General features: G+C 44.6%; 1 protein-coding gene across 21 annotated transcripts in view; it reads right to left on the bottom strand.

Moving 5' to 3' along the window:
* LOC110522713 (tight junction protein 1) overlaps nt 1-25988 on the bottom strand; it is a 179497-nt gene that overhangs the window by 78651 nt on the left and 74858 nt on the right. For 5 of the 21 annotated variants that reach the window (XM_090231036.1, XM_090231038.1, XM_090231039.1 and 2 more), the window contains exon 1: nt 12742-13251. The exons of 13 other annotated variants lie outside the window; for them this stretch is intronic. The gene's annotated coding sequence lies outside the window, so the exon portion shown is untranslated. Of the gene's footprint in view, nt 1-12741; nt 13261-25988 lie in introns of those variants that run through there. 3 more of the 21 variants (XM_090231037.1, XM_090231042.1, XM_090231043.1) reach the window with 2 other exon arrangements.

The raw sequence follows: 25988 nt of genomic DNA, 5'->3' as shown, positions 1-25988 counted from the left end.
GGGGAAGTGATGCTGCTGCTGGGAGAGACAGGGGGAAGTGATGCTGCTGCTGGGAGAGACAGGGGGAAGTGATGCTGCTGCTGGGAGAGACAGGGGGAAGTGATGCTGCTGCTGGGAGAGACAGGGGGAAGTGATGCTGCTGCTGGGAGAGACAGAGACAGAGGCAGCAGTGGAATTAGGAGACGAGAAAGCAGCCTTTTGTCTAAGAATAGTGAGAATAGCCTAACTGTTAAATGTGCCTGGCTTTATAAATCATCCATCCATATATATATATACACACACACACACACACACACACACACACACACACACATACATACATATATATATATACACACACACACACACACACATAAATATCTGTTTTGAGTGTTTGTTTAATAGACTACGGATTCCGTGAGCACCAAACCTCAAGCAACCACAACGTCTGATAAAGAACAGGCTTTTACAAGAACAGTCTCTCTGGTATAATTACCATTTATTTAGTGTTGTAGTGTACTGTGATTTAGTGTCACTGTTACAAATGGTCAGAAATGTATAATAATAAACCCTCCTTTCTCTTGATCTCCTCCTTCGTTATTATTACTGTTATTATGATCATCATTATAATAAAATAATGTCATTATCATTAGTAGGCTTAGTATAGCAGCCTTGTGTAACCACCATCGAGCTGTAGGCCTCAGAGCTCATCCTGTTTAGACTTAATACCGTAACTTAGGCCTATACTTCGTTGGCTAATGGGGATCCTACTAAAAAAAATATTTTAAAAAATGCAATACTTACAGTATATGAGTTACTGTATGATAAATTAACATGCAACGGTTTTAGTCTTTGTTGTTTTTATTTTATTTTTGTTTTTTAAATAAACAGATCACAGGCTCTCTGGTACGCTTAGAATTTATTTAGTGTTGTTTACATTGTTCCAAACGGTCCTAAAAATATTTTTATTGTAATCTAACAGCACCTGTTTGGCACAGATAATGTGCAGGAAGTGCTGGCTCCGTACCTTCTTGATCTCCAGTATTTTCCACAACTAGTCAAATGTATTCCACACATCTGACTTCCCCTTTACCTCCTGAGCAACCAGTAAAACATTCCCCCGTTTCCAGTCGCGTCCTCTGCATCTGTTTTGCTGTCACACGTGTTCCGGTGTTCAGAGTTTGTTACAACCAATTTATTAATGTGATTATGACATGCTTTAAAGGTCAGGCCCTATTGGTCGCGTGCATTCGATGCACACGTGTCACATAAAGAGAGCACGGGTTTGAGGGGATATTTTCCTAAATAAATTAGCGATTTCGGTAAACAACACTTTTCAATCAGAAAAGGCTGTAATTATGTCGCAGTTCGGGCAGCAGAGACAGTGTGATACACACTGTTGATGTTCTGTGGTGGTCGCTGCAGCAGAGACAGTGTGATACACACTGTTGATGTTCTGTGGTGGTCGCTGCAGCAGAGACAGTGTGATACACACTGTTGATGTTCTGTGGTGGTCGCTGCAGCAGAGACCGTGTGATACACACTGTTGATGTTCTGTGGTGGTCGCTGCAGCAGAGACAGTGTGATACACACTGTTGATGTTCTGTGTTGGTCGCTGCAGCAGAGACAGTGTGATACACACTTGATGTTCTGTGGTGGTCGCTGCAGCAGAGACAGTGTGATACACACTGCTGATGTTCTGTGGTGGTCGCTGCAGCAGGGAGGACAGAGAGACAACGGGTCGCACAGTCCCTCTCTGTCTTTTTTCACACAGCGCATCAAATCTGAGCCCAGCCCGGCCCGGCACAATCAAATCAATTGCGGTCGGATTCCCTCTAGTTATCTGTGTCTTAATTGTTTCATCAAACAGTGCACTTAAAGCATCAGACAAGCTCAGTGCATACAGTTGATTTGATTAAAACACATAGGATGTATATAAAAAATAATAATAACTTGACCAATCGATTGGTCGAAAGTACAGACGACTCTCGGTCAACCAAGATTCTCTCTAAATCGGGGACAGCCCTACTTCAAAGCCTCTCATTGACCAATAAATAGCTTCAGCAATTCAGGGTTTATAGACATCATTGGCCCTTACCCACAAAGCACTCCTGTGTTCTTCCAACCTCCCTCAGTACAGTCAGAGTGAGGTCTATCCATGGAGCAGAGCCTGTACAGTGTGTCAACCTTACACAGGTGGTACCACACTGAAACAAACACCTCCGGTGAAATAGCAGTCTGAAAAACTATATATGGACCGACTCGATTGATTCAGTGTTGTGTTGGTGAACACACATGGACCTCAACATAGACGGTAAGGTAGGTAGCTAGCGCACCATGAGCAGATAGCCAGATACTGGAATTTAGCCTGTTCTAAATTCACTGTCCCTTCGCTTCCCCTACTCCAAAACCAGGACCACCTAGGGCCTGCGCAGAGAACACTTTGGCCAAATCATGAGCTTATGTTGAGGAGGCACATTAAAGCATAATGGACCATGAGGGGGATTAGCTAAGGGGATTAGTCTTATTATTTATTAAAAGCAGCAGCACCAGTTACTTAGGAAACAGGACAGGCGGAGTGGAGCGAGAGGAGAAGAGGCTCTAGTTCAAATATCCATTTCCTCTTGTCGTCTCGTCCCCTTCATGCAGCGCTGATGGTTGAAGCGCATCATTAGGCTGGCTTTCACCTGGACAGACCGTTTGGATAATTGAGAAAGAGCCAGGGCAGGGGTGATTGGACCTCCCAAATCCCTGCTGCCAAACCCTCCTTCCAAAAAAATCCCCTCGTCACGGTTCCCATGGCAACTATAGCCTTGTTCACACCGCAGGCCTCTATGCTCAAATCAGTTGTTTTTCCAAATACGTTTTGGAATACTGACTGTCCAAACAGGAAGTTACATGTGACCAAATCAGACGTGTGTGTGTGTGTGTGTGTTCAGACATAAGTCATTTGCTGACATTGCTAAACTAGTTGTCATAGTAACGACGGGTGTGCACGCACTGGTGTAGGCTGATTGGTGGTGGTGCTCCTGCTTCCTAGCACCGCCATGGACGTTTCCCAGTTGCTTTCAATGTTCATAATCGTAGTGTACGAACACTTTTAAAGCCTCAAAGGATAAGATAATCAAACTTTCCAAACAAGTTCTTTTTTTGGCTAGCCACAGCTATCAACTAGCTAGCGAGGTAGCTGTTTAGCTAGCCACAGCTATCAACTAGCTAGCTAGGTAGCTGTTTAGCTAGCCACAGCTATCAACTAGCTAGCGAGGTAGCTGTTTAGCTAGCCACAGCTATCAACTAGCTAGCTAGGTAGCTGTTTAGCTAGCCACAGCTGTCAACTAGCTAGCAAGGTAGCTGTTTAGCTAGCCACAGCTATCAACTAGCTATCGAGGTAGCTGTTTAGCTAGCCACAGCTGTCAACTAGCTAGCGAGGTAGCTGTTTAGCTAGCCACAGCTGTCAACTAGCTAGCAAGGTAGCTGTTTAGCTAGCCACAGCTGTCAACTAGCTAGCTAGGTAGCTGTTTAGCTAGCCACAGCTGTCAACTAGCTAGCGAGGTAGCTGTTTAGCTAGCCACAGCTGTCAACTAGCTAGCGAGGTAGCTGTTTAGCTAGCCACAGCTGTCAACTAGCTAGCTAGGTAGCTGTTTAGCTAGCCACAGCTATCAACTAGCTAGCGAGGTAGCTGTTTAGCTAGCCAGGTAGCTGTTTAGCTAGCCACAGCTGTCAACTAGCTATCGAGGTAGCTGTTTAGCTAGCCACAGCAGTCAACTAGCTAGCGAGGTAGCTGTTTAGCTAGCCACAGCTGTCAACTAGCTATCGAGGTAGCTGTTTAGCTAGCCACAGCAGTCAACTAGCTAGCGAGGTAGCTGTTTAGCTAGCCACAGCAGTCAACTAGCTAGCGAGGTAGCTGTTTAGCACATTCAGTCGTTTGTTTTTAAACAATTAACAAGCTAGTTAGCTACCACATGTTCTTCTCAAACTGTCAACAGAGTAGCTAGCAAGCAAAAGGATATGCCAAATAAGTCTTTAAAAAAAAAACACTTGAGGGCAAATAAGGATCAGATTTGACTGTTCAGACATGTCGCTTGGCCAGGAATCAGACTGCAGGAAAAATTACAGATTTTAATCGGATATGCAAAAAAAAAAAAAAAAAAGGATTTATGTCACTTCAAACTGCCAATGTGAACTAGGCTTAAGTTCTGCGGCCTGCTAAAATATAGTACTTTTCTTTCTGAGCAGAGGGCACCCTACCTGAGAGGGACAGCCATGCTATCACACAGCCAGGGCTGCTAGAATAATTTGGATGAGATTAGGACGAGGGGGACAGGTCAGGCTAGTCTCTGGGTTCTCACTCAACCATATCAGAAACCAAACCACTTACCAACACTGTTTAAATACCAATATCAAGATGGATAGGTTAGGCCTGCAATCTGCAGGTCTAACATGTAAATACGGCAGCAAGTAAGTGTACCATCTTGGGTTAAGACGAGAGCAAAGTTCTCCTTTTGGAGTAGGGTTCAGCTGGACCAGTCTCCTCTCTCTGGCCAGCCAGGCATAGTGCCTGAGAGCCGTTAGCCTAGTCTGAGAGACGTTAGCCTAGCCTGAGAGCCGTTAGCCTAGCCCGAGAGCCGTTAGCCTAGCCCGAGAGCCGTTAGCCTAGTTAGCCTAGCCCGAGAGCCGTTAGCCTAGCCTGAGAGCCGTTAGCCTAGCCTGAGAGCGCAGCTGGGGTTGTAGGAAACTGAACAACAGTCCACCACAAGGGTCTACTGCAAAGGTTCAACACAAACAGTCAAAAACCTCTTCAAGCAGTTTTAAGGGGAAACTAAAAAAACACAAAAAGCTGCAGGGAAAACAAAAAAGGGAACTCCCTCTGGCATTTTACAGTAAACTGAATAGGCCTAAAAGAGGGAACTCCCTCTGGCATTTTACAGTAAACTAAATAGGCCTAAAAGAGGAAACTCCCTCTGGCATTTTACAGTAAACTGAATAGGCCTAAAAGAGGAAACTCCCTCTGGCATTTTACAGTAAACTGAATAGGCCTAAAAGAGGAAACTCCCTCTGGCATTTTACAGTAAACTGAATAGGCCTAAAAGAGGAAACTCCCCCTGGCATTTTACAGTAAACTGAATAGGCCTAAAAGAGGAAACTCCCTCTGGCATTTTAAAGTAAACTGAATAGGCCTAAAAAAGGGAACCCCCTCTGACAGAATAGGCCTGGTAGGCCTAAAAGAGGAAACTCCCTCTGACAGAATAGGCCTGGTAGGCCTAAAAGAGGAAACTCCCTCTGACAGAATAGGCCTGGTAGGCCTAAAAGAGGAAACTCCCTCTGACAGAATAGGCCTGGTAGGCCTACATACTAACTGTACTTTTAAAAAGGAGAGAAAGTGATTTTAAAAATATGTTAAAAGATGGAAACGGGGCCTGGGACTGAAATAAAAATCCCTCTAGAACAGTTCTGTTTAATGTCTTGAAGCTGATCAGCGCTGTAAAAGCGCTGATGCAACATTACTCTGCACCATATTGTCTGAATTTATAGCTGTATTTTTTTTTTACCAGGGCTGAACTGAAAAACGAATAAAAGACCTACTTGACTCCAGTTGATGCTAAATCTGTCAGCATTTTTTGTTGACCATTTACTTGTTTAAAAACACACACACACACACACACACACACACACACACACACACACACACACTCTCTCTCTCTCTTTCAGATTCGTGTATAGTGTGCAATGCATGTTCTACGGTAAATCTATGATCTATTTCATTGTGGTGCAGCAGTCTTTCTGCAGTGTGTGAAGAGGAGAGATGCAATTTGGGTTCTAGAACATATTTCTCCTTCTCAATCTGTCCACCGTAACCAGAGCAACAAGGTCATTCAGTCAATGACCTGACTTTCCAGAACCATACTTTCCTGGATGGGATCAGAAAGGACACCACGAAGAGAGTAATGTACTGTCCATCTCAGTCCCCAGGCACCACATGTACTAGATAAGAGCACAAACACCTTCCTTACCACTCAAAATCAACAAAAATCTAGAGCGAAACTGAAGGCAATATACAACTTCTCTGACAGGAAAACGGCCAATGTGGCAATGATATTAAATCAGAAACATTGTATACAGAATTTTAATAATAATAATATAGGTCATAAAATCCATCTCGTCCAAAACTGAGTTTTGTGAGTTCGTCATGACTTACTTGAGGATTTGGGTTTTGATTTCCACAACGCTCACTTGTCCACTAATAACAGGGGATAGACACGCAGCTACGGTGGCTGCGCTCTATCCACTCCTACCGCAGAACACACCGGCAGAGAGAGACCTGCCCGCAGCGCAGCGGACTTTGTTTACATAAGACGACACGTCACACACTGTTTTTTTGTTTGTTTTTTAAACATGAGAAATACTGCACTAAAACACCTTTAGTCAGATGTAATAATTGCGCAACTAAAAATATCCCTGTCCAAAACATCAACAGTTATCGTAGATTCATTCGGGGGATATTTTGAGGAAGTGACGCTTAGCTTTGTTGCCATGGTGTCTCGTTAAACTAACAGTAACTGCCACATAGAACCACGCCCCCAAGACCGGAATCTTTTTGTTTCTTCTTAATGAGCAAAAGAGAAACACGTGGAAATTGAACTTGTTCAGAAATGTATGCAGATTATTGGTTTTACATTTGTTCGTTAGCCTAAACTAAGTTTTCAATATCAAAGCCACAGAATAAATTCAGGCACAGACTACCAGATAGTCGATGCACAACCAGCGATACGATAGAAGGAGAGAGTCAAACAAATAGATGTATTTAGCCATTGACGTTATTCCCCGCTGAGAGTTTCTTCTGCAATCTGCAGTGGCTCTGGTGCATCATTTGTGAACACAATCCCTCAGTTTGTGGTCAGTATCCCAGTAATCAATGGGGTTTGTTTGTGACACTGACTCTCTAGTGTGCGGATGTGTGTCCTTTGTGGCCAGGCAGCAAGTCTAACAGACTGTGCCAACAGAAGTAAGCTCCACTCTGCAGGTTTGGAGGGCTTGGCAGGACTGGAGGGAGGCTGACCATCGCTACGTTCCAAATGCCACCCTATTGCCTATAGTGCACTACTTTTAACCGTGAAAACTAGTGCACTAAATAGGGAATAGGGTGCCATTTGTCAGGCTGACCATGCCAGTTGGATCATGCTTGGAGGATTAGCGTAAAAATACAATTACTGGAACAGGCAAAGTCCCTTGGTTCACAGCAATTAGACTGGTTCACCAACTGGTACTCATGGGAAGTGGGTACTCAATATGGCTGCCAGCCCCCGATCACAGAACTTTGACATGAATGGGGACGTCGGTTCTAGTAATTCTATGATTAGAACCCATGCAGCTTGGGAGAGGAGAGTCTGCAGCTGTCTACAACACAGATTCTCTCTCTCTCTATATATCTCTATATATATACAGTCCCAAACAACTTCATCTCAACCTTGTTTAAATCCTCATATTCAGGATGTGATCTGGACAACGACATCGATATCAGGAAACATGTATTCAACTGAAATGGGTCTTCTCCATTTAACCCAATCCCTCTGAACCAGAGAGGGGGCTGCCTTAATCGCCATCTACGTCTTCGGCGCCCGGGGAACAGTGGGTTTAACTGCCTTGCTCAGGGGCAGAATGACAGATTTTTACCTTGTCAGCTCGGGGGAAATCGATCCAGCAACCTTTCGGTTACTGGCCCAACGCTCTAAACACTAGGCCGCCTGACAGTAGATCACGCATCAACGATAGTAGGCAACAACAAAAAATCTCTGCATATTTATTTAATGTTTATTTAATGTTGCCTGATAATGGGTCCATGACAAACAGGGTTTTTAGGCTACAAGTTACAGCCTAATCAGCATTATCGTCAACGTTATTGTAGTGACGTTAGAGACCAAAAAGCCCCTGATATTATTACCCAATTCAAAAACATCATCAGTGTTATCATCAAGCAAGAGGAGCATATGACAGGAACTAAAAGCCGCTGATGTTACTTCTATAATCAGAAATGAGGCAATGCGACAGGGGGCTGTTTAACTCGCTGTGGTTGAGGTGTGTGTGTGTGTGTATGTGTTTGTGTGTGTAAAGGCGTCCGCATGCTTCTCAACTGAAACAGTTCGGAAGAGTTTGTGCATATATTACAAAGAGATTTTGTGACGTTTTTGTTCGTTTTGGACTTCCGTAAGGGTTTTTCCACCTGTAACCCGAAGTCTAAGCCCCTTCGTCGGTGATTGGTCAACAGTAGGGATTCTTCAATAAAGTATTATTGTCATTCAACGTTTTCATGCAAATCTTTTCACCTGATAAATACTGCACCAAAAATCTTAGTTAGATGGAAAATTGCACGACTAAGATCTCTGCAAAAAAAAAAAAATAATAATAATAACTGGTTTGTTTGGCTATGGTGTCTCAAAATGGACAAACAGTACTATTGCTGCTTTTTTCTAATCTTTCAAGTGAAGGCCTTCTTTTTTTATTTGACCCTTTTTATCTCCCCCAATTTCAATATTGTTTCATCTCTGCAACTCCCCAACGAGCTCGGGAGAGGGGAAGGTCGAGTCTTGCGTCCTCCATACCTCGCTCCTTAACAACCGCCGGCTTAAACTGGAAGCCAGCTGTACCAATGTGTAAGAGGAAAAACACTGTTCAACTGACGACCAAAATCAGCCTGCAGGCGCCCGGCCCGCCTCAAGGAGTCGCTAGAGCACAATAAGCCAAGTAAAGCCCTAGCAGGTCAAACCCTCCCCTAACCCGGACGACGCTGGGCCAATTGTGCGCCGCCCTATGAGACTCCCGGTCACGGCCGGTTTTGACACAGCCTGGGATCGAACCCGGGTCTGTAGTGACGCCTCAAGCACTGCGATAAGTGTAGGCCTTTTAAGGAAGCATGCGAGCACATTCGTCCGGTTCGCCTAACTGAAGTGTGCTGGCGCCTTAAGAGAGGCCGACAGAGAGAGAGAGACAAACAGAATCAGACAGACAGTCAGACAGAGACAAACAGAATCAGACAGATAGTCAGACAGAGACAAACAGAATCAGACAGACAGTCAGGCAGAGAAACAGACAGAGAGAGACAGAGAGAGACAGACAGACAGAGACAGACAGAGACAGAGACAGAGACAGAGAGACAGACAGGCAGAGACAGACAGGCAGAGACAGACAGAGACAGACACACTCAGAGAGAGAGACAGACAGAATCAGACAGACCGAGAGACAGAGAAACGGACAGAATCAGACAGAGAGAGACAGACAGACTGAGACCGACAGACATACGGACAGACAGTCAGACAGAATCAGAGAGAGACAAACAGAATCAGACAGACAGTTAGACAGAGAAAAAGACAGACTCAGACAGACCAAGAGACAGAGAAACAGACAGAGACAGACAGACAGACAGAGAGACAGACAGAGAGACAAACAGAATCAGACAGACAGTCAGACAGAGAAAAAGACAGAATCAGACAGACCAAGAGAGACAGAATTAGACAGAGAGACAGACAGACCGACAGAGAGACAGAGAGACAGACAGACAGACACAAGAGAAGTGATGATGCAGCAAAGGAATGTAAATAAAAGAATGCCTTCAAATATCAGGCCTGACAATGCAGAACTGTCACGGGTAACATCTTATACGTGGTCAGGACCATAAAAAGCCCAGCCAGATCTGACTGTGGAGAACAGCTTTATGACATTGCCAGAATAATTTTAATACTCCCCAGACTTCTCTCTGAGAACACTGTTACAGGACTAACCCAACCGCCTTGGTAAAAGATTCCTCAGCGGAGTGCCCACAAACGTTTTTCAGGGGAAACAGAAGTTGGGTTGAAAATACTGTATCCTTGAAAAAACGGAAACATCGGATTTCTTCCGAACCCACGGAGAGAGAGTGGTTACAGACAGACAGGTTAAAATGTATCTAATAACAACAGCAAATGATCTTAACATCTTTCAGATCGCTGTCAACACATCAGGGTTGACACAATGACAGAGAACAGAGCACCAACCAACCAAACAAACAAACAAATGTACTACTTTTGAGGGAACATTGTGCAGGTTGTACTGCGGCCAAACAAAAGGAGAGCGAGAGAGAGAGAGACAACAGAACAGTGTTGGATGCAGGAACCAGGATGACAGTATCACAGGCCTTCCACCTTGGGGCCTGGCTGGCACAGAGGCAGACAACAAGCAGCATAACCAGATGATTCATGACTTTAAAAATGGAAAACGACGCGTCGAGGGGGAGCGAGTGCTGACAACTGCTAAAACTCCCCTCCGACTCAGAACAATGAATTCAAGTGCTGATGAGAGACAGAGACAGAGAGACAGGAGAGAGAGAGAAGACAGACAGAGAGACAGACCCAAGAGAGTTTGGTGACATTCGGCACATAGCATAGGGCTAGACCACCACTGAAACTGGTAACATTGCAGATCCGTAATGGATGAGAGAGATACCAATAGCGTTTGCTGGCCGAGAGTACTTAGCACCTCTGAACGTAATTTGCAAACCGAGTGTGCACCGATTTTACATGTAGAATTGCGTGAAAATTTTTTGGGCAGTCACAGACATCGAAAGTGGACGGTCCTTTAAAACACGCTGCCTGATCGGCAGACGAAAGCTAGATCGGATGCGATGTGTGCAAGCCTTAAAACACGCTGACTGATCGGCAGACGAAAGCTAGATCGGTGCGATGTGTGCAAGCCTTAAAACACGCTGACTGATCGGCAGACGAAAGCTAGATCGGTGCGATGTGTGCAAGCCTTAAAACACGCTGACTGATCGGCAGACGAAAGCTAGATCGGTGCGATGTGTGCAAGCCTTTAAACTCTCGAGTCGATGTCCGCACCACAGTGGAAATCTAATTAGCATAATAAATACAAAAATCCCCATCAAAATCCATCGGTTTAAGCTACAGATATCTATATTTTTTTGCATGGGCTGCGTCTCAATCCACCCCATCCACAAATGGCGGCCTTTCGCATTTGCGGTGGAAGGTGGCCGAGCTACAGAGGTGTTTGTCAGACCATGAGACATGCCGAAAACCTGTCTTGTCAAAAAAACGTCATGAGACAAGCGTCACGGGACTCGCTTGTAGTCGGTACCGCCCATCTGTCCTCGGCACCGCCCATCTGTCCTCGGTACCGCCCATCTGTCCTCGGTACCACCCATCTGCCCATTTCTGTCTGTAGCGTCAATTTGGGCTACACACACTAATATGACCCCTCTACGGGACTCTCAGGAACACGTCGGTTGTTTTGCTCTAGGACACCCACAATCCTCATCTGAGGTACCAGTAGAAAACATATGGAAGTGTATATATATATATATATATATATATATATATATAAGTAGTTTGGTGCCAAATAAAATGGGGTTAAAAATGGATACTTCAATTTTTTTTTTTTATGATTTCCTGATATTTTATCTCTCTCAGATTTAGGACAGACACTTTAAAACAAACTTTCTTTTGATTTATTTTTGGACTATATGTTATTCCATGTATGAGTCTGTTATTCAATGTGTTTATATTGGCTAATAGCAGTACACCATGCCCAAACCAGACGTCCGTGTGCGCCATTGGGCCCAATGTCCCCCCCACACCAAACGCGATCACAACACGCAGGTTGAAATATCAAAAAACTCTGAAACAATTATATTAATTTGGGGACAGGTCGAAAAGCATTAAACTTGCATTGGCAATTTAGCTAGCTAGCTTGCAGTTGCTAGCTAATTTATCCTATTTAGCTAGCTAGCTTGCTGTTGCTAGCTAATTTGTCCTGGGATATAAACATTGAGTTATTTTACCAGAAATGCACAAGGGCCTCTACTCCTACAATTAATCCACACATAAAACAGTCAACCAAATTTTTTCTAGTCATCTCTCCTGCTTCCAGGCATTTTCTTCTTTGGACTTTATATGGCGATTGGCATCTAACTTTCATAATAAGGTGTATTACCACGACCGACCGAAGTTCATCTTTCAATCACAAACATGGGTATAACCAATGAGGAGATGGCAAGTGGGTATGTGCTTCTAAAAGCCAATGAGGAGATGGGAGAGGCAGGACTTGCATCGCGTTCGGCGTCACAAATAGAAACAACTTCTATTTTAGCGTCTGGCTACGCAGATGCTCATTGGCGTGTGCAATGATTGAATAACATGTATGTGTACATTTATTTTGGTTTGGGTAGCGTGTAAAGCCAAAATCAATGTTGCATCAAATAACTTATTTATATATAGATTTATTTTTTTAAATACCTAAACAGGCCCTAAAAATTCAGCTCATACAGTAGAAGGTCATGAGATGCAACTTCTTATTAGCCCAACACTGGAATACATGTTAACGGCAGACCATTGGGCAACTACTATGATGTTTTCAACACCACATACTGTATATGTAATTCAAACAAAAACTGCAGTAGTAGTAGTAGTAGTAGTAGTAGTAGTAGTAGTAGTAGTAGTAGTAGCAGCAACACAGTCAGTAAAATGGTGTTACAGAACACAGAGCTTTCTGGCCTAAACCTGAATAAGATTAATTTTCCAAATAACCAATATTGACAAGCAAGCAGTAAACCTACGGACTGATTGGCTAGGCTAAGCAGCAACACTGATCTGTGTAGAAAAGCTAGGCTAAATACTGGCTAGGCTAAGCAGCAACACTAGATCTGTGTAGAGAAGCTAGGCTAAATACTGGCTAAGCTAAATAGAGCTAGTCAGTAGTCAGTCAGAGTACAATACTTACAGCAATAGTTCATCCTGGTCATCACAGATAAACAGAGGACACCTGACAAAAAAACCTCTCTCCAGCCCAGTCCAATCCCAGTCCCACCTCCAGCTCTGCTATTCCTTTTTATTTGGATGTATTTAACTAGAGTGCTCTACTGCTCCTCCTCAACAGCAGGAGATTCCTACAGACGCACATCAGCAGCAGGCGCCGCCACCGTACTGTAGTGCGCGCGATGCCTCGTAACCAATAGGAGCAGAGAGAACACTCACACGGCCCCTCCCTTCCTTTCTCTGACTGACACAACTGGCTATCTATAGATTCTATAGTAGAGAGAGGCACAGGTGAGGAGTTTACGATGGATCGAAATCCCGTAATCAGAGAAAAGTCAACTCCACCTCAGCTACAACTCAATCCATCTCTAAATATGTTACATATGGTTCTGTACTTTCCATTCCAACATCGCGCTCACTCTCCCTCCTCTACCACTCTTTCAGTCTCTCTCCCTCCCTCCTCTCTCTTTCAGTCTCTCTACCCCCCCTCTCTCGCTAGCGAACAGAACAGCAAAGCCATCTGCACCGCAGTGGAAACTGCTGTATCGGACTTAACCCTCGCAGCGCCAGAAGTGGGACTAGAGAGCTCACAAACAAACACACCATCACACACTAGGAACCCTCCTGGGGTTCTGCCATTACAGTACTATAGTATAACCTCCTGGGGTGCTGCATTACAGTACTATAGTATAACCTCCTGGGGTGCTGCATTACAGTACTATAGTATAACCTCCTGGGGTGCTGCCATTACAGTACTATAGTATAACCTCCTGGGGTGCTGCATTACAGTACTATAGTATAACCTCCTGGGGTTCTGCATTACAGTACTATAGTATAACCTCCTGGGGTGCTGCCATTACAGTACTATAGTATAACCTCCTGGGGTGCTGCATTACAGTACTATAGTATAACCTCCTGGGGTGCTGCCATTACAGTACTATAGTATAACCTCCTGGGGTGCTGCATTACAGTACTATAGTATAACCTCCTGGGGTGCTGCATTACAGTACTATAGTATAACCTCCTGGGGTTCTGCATTACAGTACTATAGTATAACCTCCTGGGGTTCTGCATTACAGTACTATAGTATAACCTCCTGGGGTTCTGCATTACAGTACTATAGTATAACCTCCTGGGGTGCTGCATTACAGTACTATAGTATAACCTCCTGGGGTGCTGCATTACAGTACTATAGTATAACCTCCTGGGGTGCTACATTACAGTACTATAGTATAACCTCTTAGGGTGCTGCATTACAGAACATAGTAGTCTATGGTTGTGTCTGACAGCACTCGGGCTACACTCCTAAACTCCAACGAGACTGCTGCCTTCCTCTCCACACCGTCCTGCTGCCTTCCTCTCCACACCGTCCTGCTGCCTTCCTCTCCACACCGTCCTGCTGCCTTCCTCTCCACACCGTCCTGCTGCCTTCCTCTCCACACCGTCCTGCTGCCTTCCTCTCCACACCGTCCTGCTGCCTTCCTCTCCACACCGTCCTGCTGCCTTCCTCTCCATGCTGCCTTTCTCTCCACGCCGTCCTGCTGCCTTCCTCTCCACACCGTCCTGCTGCCTTCCTCTCCACACCGTCCTGCTGCCTTCCTCTCCACACCGTCCTGCTGCCTTCCTCTCCACACCGTCCTGCTGCCTTCCTCTCCACACTGTCCTGCTGCCTTCCTCTCCACACCGTCCTGCTGCCTTCCTCTCCACACCGTCCTGCTGCTTTCCTCTCCACACCGTCCTGCTGCCTTCCTCTCCACACCGTCCTGCTGCCTTCCTCTCCACACCGTCCTGCTGCCTTCCTCTCCACACCGTCCTGCTGCCTTCCTCTCCACACCGTCCTGCTGCCTTCCTCTCCATGCTGCCTTCCTCTCCATGCTGCCTTCCTCTCCACACCGTCCTGCTGCCTTGCTCTCCACACCGTCCTGCTGCCTTGCTCTCCATGCTGCCTTGCTCTCCATGCTGCCTTGCTCTCCATGCTGCATTCCTGCTGCCTTGCTCTCCACACCTTTCTGCTGCCTTCCTCTCCATGTTGCCTTCCTCTCCTCCTCTTCACACTGTCCTGCTGCCTTCCTCTCCATGCTGCCTTTCTCTCCACGCCGTCCTGCTGCCTTCCTCTCCACACTGTCCTGCTGCCTTCCTCTCCACACCGTCCTGCTGCCTTCCTCTCCACACCGTCCTGCTGCTTTCCTCTCCACACTGTCCTGCTGCCTTCCTCTCCACACCGTCCTGCTGCCTTCCTCTCCACACCGTCCTGCTGCCTTCCTCTCCATGCTGCCTTTCTCTCCACGCCGTCCTGCTGCCTTCCTCTCCACACCGTCCTGCTGCCTTCCTCTCCACACCGCCCTGCTGCCTTCCTCTCCACACCGTCATGCTGCCTTCCTCTCCATGCTGCCTTCCTCTCCACACCGTCCTGCTGCCTTCCTCTCCACACTGTCCTGCTGCCTTCCTCTCCACACCATCATGCTGCCTTCCTCTCCATGCTGCCTTCCTCTCACATCTTCCTGCTGCTGTGCTCACTGCCAATCAAATCTCCTTTAATGTATTTATTTAATCCATTTTAGAATAAGCTGTAACTTCACAAAATGTGGAAAAAGTCAAGGGGTCTGAATACATTGTGTTTATCTGCTATCCCACCATTGTAGAAAAAGATGACACTTCTGTGTGAGAAAGAAATATTCAAAACAAGTAACCTTTATTTAACTAGGCAAGACAGTTGAACAAATTCTTATTTTCAATGAAGGCCTATTGGGGAACAGTGGGTTAACTGCCTTGTTCAGGGGCAGAACGGCAGATTTTTTTACTTTGTCAGCTTGGGGATTCGATCTAGCAACCTTTCGGGAACTGGCCCAACACTCTAAATACTAGGCTACCTGCCACTAGGCTACTCTGGGACAGTTGTGGGATGCTATAGATGGGTGATTCTGCAACTTCAGGCACTTTGGCTTTCAGAAATTAAAATGTATTGAAACATCATTTTACCAGTATTATAATCGTCTTTGATTTGTCTAGAAATAATACCTGATAATGGCTGCGATCGTACTGTTCAGGAATTTATATATTTTTGTCGTTTTTTTCTCAGACAGCCTTAGACCAATGTAATTTCCATCACATCATTAAACATTGATTTTAGTTGAAAATGAAATATCATACAATTATTTTATAAACACATTTCTTATGCATTTGTACATTAACTTGCATTGAATATTATTTTAAGTGCTTTGTAAGGTTTTCCTAAAATGAATAATTCAACACAACGCCTCAATGTATAAACTTGCCTTTGTGAAGAGCTGAAAACATTTATTTATCATTAGAAAATATACATATTTCCACCCAACCTGTTTGTGAGATTATAACAACCATGTGATTTCTAAAACAAATCAATCAATGTCAATTATACAGAATATACGAATTTACCTCAAAATATGGGTGTGGTGGAAATGACAAGGTGTGGGTGGTAATGACAAGGCGTGGGTGGCAATGACAAGGTGTGGGTGGTAATGACAAGGTGTGGGTGGAAATGACAAGGTGTGGGTGGCAATGACAAGGTGTGGGTGGATGTGACAAGGTGTGGGTGGAAATGACAATGTGTGGGTGGCAATGACAAGGTGTGGGTGGATGTGACAAGGCGTGGGTGGTAATGACAAGGTGTGGGTGGATGTGACAAGGCGTGGGTGGTAATGACAAGGTGTGGGTGGAAATGACAAGGTGTGGGTGGAAATGACAAGGTGTGGGTGGTAATGACAAGGTGTGGGTGGATATTACATATGTAAAAAAAAAAATGAAAACAATATTTTATTGCAAACATTTTGAACAACAACCATTATAGAACATTTAATTAATTTAAGCAAAAGTAAGATTCCAAAAGTGGACAGAGCTCATGGAAGTAGGCCAGTGGTTTGGAGAGATGAGCCCAGAGGGGTCCTCCGTATAGCAGAGCTCAGTGGTTTGGAGAGATGAGCCCAGAGGGAGGGGTCCTCCGTATAGCAGAGCTCAGTAGTTTGGAGAGATGAGCCCAGATTGCAGAGGGGTCCTCCGTATAGCAGAGCTCAGTGGTTTGGAGAGATGAGCCCAGATTGCAGAGGGGTCCTCCGTATAGCAGAGCTCAGTGGTTTGGAGAGATGAGCCCAGATTGCAGAGAAATCATCCGCATAGCAGAGCTCAGTGAGCATCGGGAAACGGTATCATTTGTGTGGTATGTCCAACACAGGTGTGGAGGGTCACCTGCATGTGAGAATCACCAAAGTGAACCGCCTGGATCTCACTGGTGAATTTACACAGGTAGTTCTCTCAGTGGCACAACTTTGGTTTTATATTATTAGAATTTGTTTTATCCAGTCGGATAAACACTCCAAACAGCCTACCTGACCGCTCTGAGATGTCTGCATGGTCCTAAAGCACACCGTTGCCTCGTTTTGTATCACATTCCTATGATAAAACTACGGGGGACAAAAATGCAATTTCAGAATGTGAGATTGACATGTCCCCCCCCCCTCCATCCCCAGTGAAAGTTGCGCCCCCGAGTTCTCTGCCACGTCAATATGCACGATGATCTCCTCTTTCCGCAGATTCTCTTTTAATCCTCTCTGTTTGGAGTATTGGTGTGGAATGTTGTACATGCAGGGTGCCACACACCTTTTCTTATACTGTCAAATGTACAGTGAACTTCTCCATGTTTCCCACTTTGTTTTTCCTTCTCTTTCTATCTCTCTCTTCAGCTTTGTTTTTCCTTCTCTTTCTCCCTCTCTTCAGCTTTGTTTTTCTTCTCTCTCTCTTCAGCTTTGTTTTTCCACTCAAACCACCATGTCTGCTCACCAGCATCAAAGTCAGATGTTTTAAGCTCTTTTGCTTGACAAAGGCAGCACTCTCTATACATGCACTCTTCAGGTTCTGACAGCACAAATACCCAATAAGGTTCTGACAGCACAATGACCCAATAAGGTTCTGACAGCACAACGACCCAATAAGGTTCTGACAGCACAACGACCCAATGAGGTTCTGACAGCACAACGACCCAATGAGGTTCTGACAGCACAACGACCCAATGAGGTTCTGACAGCACAACGACCCAATGAGGTTGACAGCACAAAGACCCAATGAGGTTCTGACAGCACAACGACCCAATGAGGTTCTGACAGCACAAAGACCCAATAAGGTTCTGACAGCACAACGACCCAATGAGGTTCTGACAGCACAACGACCCAATGAGGTTCTGACAACACAACGACCCAATAAGGTTCTGACAGCACAACGACCCAATGAGGTTCTGACAGCACAACGACCCAATGAGGTTCTGACAGCACAACGACCCAATGAGGTTCTGACAGCACAACGACCCAATAAGGTTCTGACAGCACAACGACCCAATGAGGTTCTGACAGCACAACGACCCAATGAGGTTCTGACAGCACAACGACCCAATGAGGTTCTGACAGCACAACGACCCAATAAGGTTCTGACAGCACAACGACCCAATGAGGTTCTGACAGCACAACGACCCAATGAGGTTCTGACAGCACAACGACCCAATGAGGTTCTGACAGCACAACGACCCAATAAGGTTCTGACAGCACAACGACCCAATGAGGTTCTGACAGCACAACGACCCAATGAGGTTCTGACAGCACAACGACCCAATGAGGTTCTGACAGCACAAAGACTCAATAAGGTTCTGACAGCACAACGACCCAATAAGGTTCTGACAGCACAACGACCCAATGAGGTTCTGACAGCACAACGACCCAATAAGGTTCTGACAGCACAACGACCCAATAAGGTTCTGACAGCACAAAGACCCAATAAGGTTGACAGCACAACGACCCAATAAGGTTCTGACAGCACAACGACCCAATAAGGTTCTGACAGCACAAAGACCCAATAAGGTTCTGACAGCACAACGACCCAATAAGGTTCTGACAGCACAACGACCCAATAAGGTTCTGACAGCACAAAGACCCAATAAGGTTCTGACAGCACAACGACCCAATAAGGTTCTGACAGCACAAAGACCCAATAAGGTTCTAACAGCACAACGACCCAATAAGGTTCTGACAGCACAACGACCCAATAAGGTTCTGACAGCACAAAGACCCAATAAGGTTCTGACAGCACAATGACCCAATAAGGTTTTCATTGTTGCTGTATCACCTTGTGACACTGTAGTTTGTCGGCCATGAACTGGAGGTCGGCGTGGGTTTTGCAGAGACGTGTCCATATCCTGGACCGTTGGCTTGACAACCCAAAAATACGTATTTTAAAGAATTCATAGTAGGACATTTTAATCTCTGAATATTTCCTGTTAAACTTCTGATAAAAAGGTTCTGAACTGTGCCATTCAAGAAGCGTTTCTGCTTTTTTTTTTTTATTTCTTTCTTTCTTTCTTTCTTGTTCCTCGTTAGTGTGTCCCTTTTCCCCCGTTGTGGCTCTGCTGTTGTCATCACGTTCATAGAATCTGGTGATTTTCTCTTCTGTGCCAGGGGACATTCTGTTACACTGATTCTTCCTGGAGTATTGAAGACTCGATGGCCTGTTTTCATTTGCCCTCATTGCTTTGGCTTGAAAATCGAAAGTCGTCTGTTTGCAGCTTTGACCAGGCCGTACTTTCTCAGGATGTTTCCTCTGAGCATCTTTCGAAGCCACTTGTTTGTCCTTTGGCACTGTGCATTTTTTGATACTTTTGCTTTAACTCTGCAATGATGGTTATTTTGAAACAATAAAATCCTTCTCAAGTTCTTCGTAGTTCCCTTCATTTTCTGTTTTGTCTTTGGGCGAATCTGGTCTATCCATCTTCTTCATCAGTTGATCCTACCTTTTTTTTTGTATTTCTCAGTTTTCCGTTAAGCTTTATCAGGTTTGACATCATGCAAAGATCTCTGTGTTTTTGAGCGACCTCTTCCAACCTTTTTCCTTCCAGCAAGTATTAGACTTCTCATTCCTGTTGCAGACGATGAGGACTGGGTATCAGGGCGGGCATCAGGGCAGGTAAGTTAGCGGCAGGTATGTTAGCCTCATGTTCTGGCTGCAAGTCATCTGGCGACTGAGGTGGTGTGTTGCCTGATAGGTAGGTCTCCATTGCAACTGTTCTCTTTAGTTTGTCTTCTATTCCGTTGGTTACATTGCCATCTCTTGCTTCTTTGTTCTCGCTTTGTAAGCTCAGAGATGGATATCACTTCTCCCTTCTCTTTTTTTCATCCAGTATCTCTCCCTGTCTTTTTGCAGATGTTCCTGGTATCATATAGGATCATTTAAAATGTCTATGTCTGTGACCTCCGTGCTATTTTATGTGGCATCTTCTAAAAACAAAGAAAAATAATTCTTAAGTTTTCTAATTGTGCACACCTTGGAGTATTTTCTAGACTCAAGTTATTTAAAACGTGATTAAATAAGCCTACTTGTTTTTAAAGTAAAAAGTAATAATGGATTTTTGTCATTTCCACAACATTCTGTCATTTCCATCACAGTTAAGTTTGTGATGGAAATAACTGATGGAAATTGCGCTTCTTTTGTTTTTGGAGAAAAATGACAGACTGCTTAGCATGCGTTGGCCAGTATTATAGCTAGCATATGGTTTACACTAAATACATCAAATATATATTTTTAAAAAATCAAAATTCTACCACAAATTAAAGAAATTGTAGCCTATTTGGAAATGACTGACAATAAAAATATTCTCTACACAAGCAATATTGACCTAGATTTTTCATCAACTTCTGGACAGCACATCAGGAACAACTGTCCTCTGCAGCCACGTGCTTCTGTGTCACAATATGTTTCCATGGTAACTAAATGTAACATTCTCTTGAAAAAAAAACTTTATTAATGAGGAATTTGCTCTCAGTGGTGGAAATGACACCACTCCCGAAGGACAGGTATATTTTGTGTAAATAAAAGTGCATACTCACAATAAATATTGATGTAGATTTTATATGCCTCTTTCTCTAGAAGATAACATTAATAATTACACATTTATGTCATGTTTTCTCATAGAAAAAAATTGTAGAAGCTCAAAAGTCGGGGTCAGGGGCAAGGGCAAAACAGTGAGAGGTATAAAATGCACCTGAAAAGTAGCTAAAATACTTGATAGAGAGATGTCTAAAGAAATATGGGGTGATTGTAGTTGTAAACTTAATACATAAAGAATAAAACCATATATATTTTTTAATAAAATCCCCAAAATTGACCCTGAGGACATAGAAGTTACCGTAGTTGCATAATTACCCAGATCCCAAATTAATACAACTACTCGAAAACAATTTTTAAAAGCAATGAGGCTGATGCAACAGATCAGAACGTTTAGCTTAAAATGTTGATAACCTAATAGGTTACTTCTTCACATTATCAGCGCAGCAATGTGCACACGGCAGTAGGCTGTGAGCGCAAATGTTCCAAAATGCAATCAACTTACGGGAAAACACTGTTTTCATAATTGATTGCAAATATTGATTATTCAAGTAATGCTTTATTAGAAAAGGTTCAATTTTAATAAAAATAAATGTTTTTTTAATCAATTTTAGAATAAGTCTAATGTAAGAAAATGTGGAAAAAGTCAAGGGGTCTGAATACTTTCCGAATGCACTGTAGACTGGTGGTTTTGCTGTTCGTCAGGACTACTCATCTGATTGGCTGACAAAAAGTACACGTGGACAGTTCTCCTAACATCTTCAATATGCGCCTCAGAATTCGATAAGAAGGACGCCTGCAGTTACATCCCGGATGTGTCCATCGGGGGCGTCACGTGACGAGCATAGACTAATAAGAGTTTAGATATGAGAGAGAGCCATGCGAGTGAGCGGTGCTTCGTAGCACGGCGTTTGGCAACCGGGAGAAGTGAATTGTAACTATATTCAGCCCAAGGGCACAACGGTCACGCAAGGGGGATGGCAAATTGTGAACGTGAGACTGATGAAGTGTTTGATTTGATGCCTGCGCAATAAACAAAGCGGAGATCATGCCTTTCATATGACTTTGTTAAAAATCACCAGTCACATCATGCAGCCTTAGAATGTATTAAAAATCAGAACATATTGCCCAATGTTTGTAAAACAACTAAAGTTGCATAAATAACTAAATTAAACATGGAAGTACCGGTTTCTTTGTTTACCGATCAGCTTGTCCGCACTCCCTCAAATCGTTTGGAGAAATATCATTTCTATTTTATTCAGCTTTGTTCAATTTTATTCTCCATATTATAAAATAATGCCATGGAATTCTAAGCAAATCTTGTGTGCTAAATGAACTAGTGTAGCCCACAGCCATATGGCATAGCCAGATCAGGACCTAACATTAGGACAACTGAGAGTAGGCTATTCTGTCCTTCTGAAATAGCCTACATTTTCTTCATATCATGTTTCTTTAGACCTGTCTAAAATAAATAATGGATGTATTGTGATGGTGTCAGCTATATTACATGGATTTATTAGACTTTTAAACATGTAGATGTTTTAAAAGGTCTGCATCAGTGGCTTGTAGGCTGTGTGTGGAAGCCAGGAGATGCTAAACGTGTTTGTGTTCATTAACAGTCAATTACCGTGAGACCGACAGTTATTTGCTTGTTAATCACCAGCTGACAACATTCCATGACGTCACAGCCCTAGGTGTGACAATTGCAGAGCCTCCGGAGATATTTAGCTCCGTACCACAACGGCGTGCACCTCTCAAACGCTGTAGCCTTTATGCGGAGGGCGCCGTCTAGCTCATTGACGTGATTGGTTGACCGTAGGGGAGGGCGGGAGGTCCTGTATAAACACAAAACTCGCTTCTTTGACAACTTCCTTCAAAACAGCTCTGCGAAGCCCCCGACTTCTGCGGGGTGAGGGGGGCAATCGCAGTAAATGCTGTATGGCCACTGCAGACTTTTGGATTGACCCATGCAGGGCCTTTTAGTCTCTACGATTAGTTCACTGAGATGGGCGTGAATAAGTGTGCCATAAAACAAAAATACACAGTACCAGTCAAATGTTGACATCAGCAAACCCCTCGCCCACACACAACGCCATACAGTTGAAACCGGGATTCATCTGTGGAGATCACACTTCTCCAGCGTGCCAGTGGCCATCGAAGGTGAGCATTTGCCCACTGAAGTCGGTTACGACACTGAACTGCAGTCAGGTCCAGACCCTGGTGAGGACGACGAGCATGCAGATGAGCTTCCCTGAGACGGTTTTCTGACCGTTTGTGCAGATATTATTCGCTTGTGCAAACCCACAGTTTCATCAGCTGTCCGGGTGGCTGGTCTCAGACGATCCCATAGGTGAAGAAGCCGGATGTGGGGGCCCTGTGCTGGCTTTGTTACACGTTGTGAGGCCAGTTGGACGTACTGCCAAATTCTCTAAAACGACATTGGAGGAGGCTTATGGAACATTCAATTATCTGGCAACAGCTCTGGTGAACATTTCTACAGTCAGCATGCCAATTGCAGGCACTCTCAAAACTTGAGACATCTGTGGCTTTGTGTTGTGTGACAAAACTGTACATTTTTAGAGTGGCCTTTTATTGTCCTCAGCACAAGGTGCACCTGTGTAATTGATCATGCTGTTGAACCAGCTTCTTGATATGCCACATCTGTCAGGTGGATGGATTATCTTGACAAAGGAGAGATTCTCACTTACAGGGATGTAAACAAATTTGTGCACAACGCTGGAGAGAAATAAGCTTTTTTTTTTGTGAGTATGGAACATTTCTGGGATATTTTATTTCAGCTCATGAAACCAACACATTGTGTTAATATTTTTTGTTCAGTGTATTTCCAGTATCCAGCCAGTGAGGAGGACTGGACGTAGAGGATCAGCACAGTGATGCTAATCAGAGAGCCGGGGAGTCTGCCTGTTCTGAGCCACATGTACCAGGTAATCACAAGCAGCTGCTGAACTCAATCAACCCAGTGGGACATATCAGTAGACCACACAGAGAGCGGGAATGTGTTGATAAGTGTGTGTGTCTGTCTTCTCCCCCTTTCACTGATTTAAAGTGAAGACCAAAAGGATGCAATGAGAAAATGATAGGCCCTATGTGGTGATTAAAAAGGCACCCACCCTTACAAAGAAACATTCATTCAAAATGGTGAAATTGAATCGATCATAGATGGTAGATGCAGGCTATTCACCAAGAGGCGGCAGGCCCCTCTCTTGGCTCTTGATAGTGCTTTCCTTCCACGCCTCGGAGTCGTCACAAAAGTCAGGGCGATAGATTTACGATGAGTCTTGATTTATTGAAGGGTGAGCTGCTAGCAAGTCTAGGGTTGCCAGCAGCCAGGCAGATCTATAATAATTATACTGTTGATAGGAGATCCAGTAGACCTATAGTGCCTGCCTGGTAATCCCCACGCTATGACTCACTGCGTACTATAAGGCAGTGCCTATTCACATCCTTGAATGAGTCAGTCTTCTGTAATACAGCAACATAGCCTAGAGTCAGAGAAATCAACCTGCTTGACTTTGGGTTGCCTTCCACATCCAGTGGACCGATAACCTTTCCTAGGAGTCCTATGTACATATTACCTCGACTAACCGGTGCCCCCTGTATATAGCCTCCACATTGACTCTGTACCGGTACCCCCTGTATATAGCCTCCACATTGACTCTGTACCGGTACCCCCTGTATATAGCCTCCACATTGACTCTGTACCGGTGCCCCCTGTATATAGCCTCCACACTGACTCTGTACCGGTACCCCCTGTATATAGCCTCCACATTGACTCTGTACTGGTACCCCCTGTATATAGCCTCCACATTGACTCTGTACCGGTACCCCCTGTATATAGCCTCCACATTGACTCTGTACAGGTACCCCCTGTATATAGCCTCCACATTGACTCTGTACCGGTACCCCCTGTATATAGCCTCCACATTGACTCTGTACCGGTACCCCCTGTATATAGCCTCCACATTGACTCTGTACCGTAACACCCTGTATATAGCCTCGCTATTGTTATTTTACTGCTGTTGTTTAATTATTTCTTACTTTTATTTTCTCTCTTTTTTTACATAACACTTATTTTTCTTAAAACTGCATTGTTGGTTAAGGGCTCGTAAGTAATCATTTCACTGTAAGGTTTACACCTGTTGTATTCAGATAAAATGTGATTGGATTTGATGGTGGTAAACACCTAGGTACACTAGGCAGAGCCTGTCAACGCATCAGTTTGTAAAAACATGAGAGAGAATATTGGCAGTGCTCCAGCAGAAGGCGACATCAGGCAGGAAATACTACACCAGGTACCAGGAAGTGAAGAGCCAAGGCTCATTAACCCCATTAAGGATAGGCTAGTCGATTTACTAGCTACTGTTTACTTGGACTGATTCAACCCGGGCTGGGGGAGCTGACTACAGCGTGTCATAATATCAACAGCCAATAAAGGCTAAAAGCTCGACTGATCTGATGTAGTCTAGCTTAGTGGTTTCACTAGCTAATGTTGACCTGGACTGACACTGGTTGCCAGGGGAGGCACGGCTACAGTAAAGTGTGAGAGTCTGATGTAGTCTAGCTAGAACTTAGTAACTCCTTTAAAGGTTAAACTTGTGCTTTTACTTGGATTACTGAACTGAACTGGGAAAGCTGTCTACAGTAACTGCCACTGGCTGGGAAAGCTGACTACAGTAACTGCCACTGGCTGGGAAAGCTGTCTACAGTAACTGCCACTGGCTGGGAAAGCTGTCTACAGTAACTGCCACTGGCTGGGAAAGCTGTCTACAGTAACTGCCACTGGCTGGGAAAGCTATCTACAGTGACTGCCACTGGCTGGGAAAGCTGTCTACAGTAACTGCCACTGGCTGGGAAAGCTATCTACAGTAACTGCCACTGGCTGGGAAAGCTGTCTACAGTAACTGCCACTGGCTGGGAAAGCTATCTACAGTAACTGCCACTGGCTGAGAAAGCTGTCTACAGTAACTGCCACTGGTTGGGAAAGCTGTCTACAGTAACTGCCACTGGCTGGGAAAGCTATCTACAGTAACTGCCACTGGCTGGGAAAGCTGTCTACAGTAACTGCCACTGGCTGGGAAAGCTGTCTACAGTAACTGCCACTGGCTGGGAAAGCTATCTACAGTAACTGCCACTGGCTGGGAAAGCTATCTACAGTGACTGCCACTGGCTGGGAAAGCTGTCTACAGTAACTGCCACTGGCTGGGAAAGCTATCTACAGTGACTGCCACTGGCTGGGAAAGCTGTCTACAGTAACTGCCACTGGCTGGGAAAGCTGTCTACAGTAACTGCCACTGG

This window comes from Oncorhynchus mykiss, chromosome 4, assembly GCF_057628025.1.
Source record: "Oncorhynchus mykiss isolate SJ-2025 chromosome 4, ASM5762802v1, whole genome shotgun sequence".
In the NCBI taxonomy this organism is placed as follows: domain Eukaryota; kingdom Metazoa; phylum Chordata; class Actinopteri; order Salmoniformes; family Salmonidae; genus Oncorhynchus; species Oncorhynchus mykiss.
Note: the sequence above shows the minus strand (reverse complement) of the source record. Positions and strands in the feature narration are given on the sequence as shown.